This window comes from Vicia villosa, linkage group LG7 (assembly GCF_029867415.1).
Source record: "Vicia villosa cultivar HV-30 ecotype Madison, WI linkage group LG7, Vvil1.0, whole genome shotgun sequence".
Lineage (NCBI taxonomy): Eukaryota > Viridiplantae > Streptophyta > Magnoliopsida > Fabales > Fabaceae > Vicia > Vicia villosa.
Window position 1 is genome coordinate 92389389 of NC_081186.1, and position 2545 is coordinate 92391933.

Genomic DNA, 2545 nt, shown 5'->3' on the forward strand with positions numbered 1-2545 from the left:
GTTTCGTAAATGGAAGAAATTTGGAGGCAGAAGATGAAGTTTGTCTAAGTACGTCTCGGGAAAAAGTGAATAAACTAAGAGTGTTATATATCTTTAAAATAAAATGAATGTGCCCCTTTTCACCACTGTTGGAATTCCAACCATGGTGAATAATGACTTAAAAATAAGTAAAAAATAAAAAATATTGGTGTTGAGATCGAACCCATAATAAGACGCCACTTTTCACAGCGTGGTTAAAAGTGGCTTAAAAATAAGTCAAAATAAAAAATGCTAGTGCTAGAATTTGAACCCATGACCAGACACCACTTATCACCACAGTTGAAATTCTAATCGTGGTTAAAAGTGATGCCTTTCTACTTTTCATAACGATTGCATTGTTATTAAGGACCATAGTAAAAAGTCTTTTAATAACATAGAAAAAAAATGCAGGCGCATAAATTTTACCTATTATTTCGGTTGATTGAATAGGCGTGGTAATAATATATTACAAAAAGTATATTTTATAGTAGTGAAAATTAATCCTTCACTGCTTCATTTCAACATGATTTTACAATTTGGCTCAACCAATATCTTCATTTCAAAAGTTTCAGCTCAACATTGATTTAATCAATAATAAGGCAATCACTACAAGAATAAAGCTCCCATGAGAAGTGTTTTTTTGACATGATTATCACGTGTCAAAAAACTGGCTGTTACGACATGATAATAACGTCACTACCTTTAAATAATATAAATAACGTAAAGTCTCTAGGAGTCAGACGTTGATTTCTGAAGAAAAAAATTTACGACGTTGGAAATATGTCACTACCAAAAAGTAAAAATAAAAAAACAATAAATGTTGTAATATTCACATGGGGGAGAAGATTCAAATTGTTAAAAAAAGAACAACAACGACAATAACAACAACAAATAACAACAACATCAACAAAATAAATAAAAAGAATCGTTAAACAAGAACATTTTAACAGACACAACAACAACAACAACAACAACAACAACAACAGTTAATGTTGCTAAGTTGAATCCATGCTTTCCATGATTCATTTAGTTTGGAGAAGACATGCTGGAATTTGAACACTCGTTAATGGAAGAAATATTTTTTTAGTTTCGTTTGTGGAAGGAATGATGTTTTCATGTTTGGTTTAGTGGAGGAATAATGTTTCATAAATGGAAGAAGTTTGGAGACAGAAGATGAAGTTTGTCTAAGTACGTCTAGAGAAAAAGTGAATGAACTAAGAATGTTATATATCTTTAAAATAAAATAAAGGTGCCTCTTTTCACCACGGTTGGAATTCCAACCAAGGTGAATAGTGACTTAAAAATAAGTAAAAAATAAAAAATATTAGTGTTAAGATCGAACTCATGATCAGACGCCACTTTTCACAGCGTGGTTAAAAGTGTCTTAAAAATAAGTCAAAACCAAAAATGATGGTGCTAAAATTTGAACCTATGACCTGACGCCACTTATCACCGCAATTGAAATTCTAATCATGGTTAAAAGTGACGCCTTCCTTCTTTTCACCACGGTTGTTATTAAGGACCGTAGTAAAAAATCTTTTAATAAAATAGAAAAAATGCAGGTGTTCGAGCGGTAAAGCGACAAGCAAAAAAAGTTTTGGAAGCATTTATCCGGGAAATTATCGTCTCCACAGGGACTAGTGCATTGAATGTCGTTCAACAGTTTTCACAGTTATGAGTTTGGATCGAATTGGTAATAAGTAAGTGTAAGAATTAAACATATGAACAGGAAATAATACATTCTTTGGAGAGGAGAAACTATCAAGCATGAATTTACACTACTCAAAATAAACTTAAACATATCGATAAGTCGCACTCAACATACAATACTCATCGAAATCATCACATATCGCTCACAACAGTGTCCATCTCTGCAACACTGAGCTGAGAGAACAATTGTATTACTCTTGACGATGATCTCTCAACCGACTCAAACAACACAGAAACATTAAGCTTCGATACCCACGTGATTATTAGCTCTAAATCTATATCTAGAATCTAGAAACTAATAGATTTCCTCCCCTAATCAAGATTTGTGAAGTTTATCTCTACAACAACACAAATCCAAACATAAATGCTAAAAGATCAAGGAAAGCACAAAATTGATTTGTTAAGCATATATTTTACAACACCATGATTAATACATATACATATGTTCAAAGTAAATATACAAACATACCCAACAAAATAGAGTATAGAAAGAGAAGAGAAGAAGAACAACAACAAAACATTTCTTGGTTTGTCAACACCAATCGATGAGAAATTCGACCTCCGATCATCAAGATGCAACCCCATTTGATGTTTTTAAGCCTCTCTCTACCAAAAAAAATGAAGGTTGATGGAGTTGGGAACAAATACCCCAAAACCATAACCTAAAAATTATGTTTTTTGCCCTTAAAAGGTGTTTCTTTCAGCACCACTTCGCCCGGCGGCTAAACGGCTTCGCCCAGCGGAACACACCAGAAACAGCAAAAATTCCTGCACTATTTCGGCCATAACTTGAGAACCGTAACCCGGTTCGAAGCGT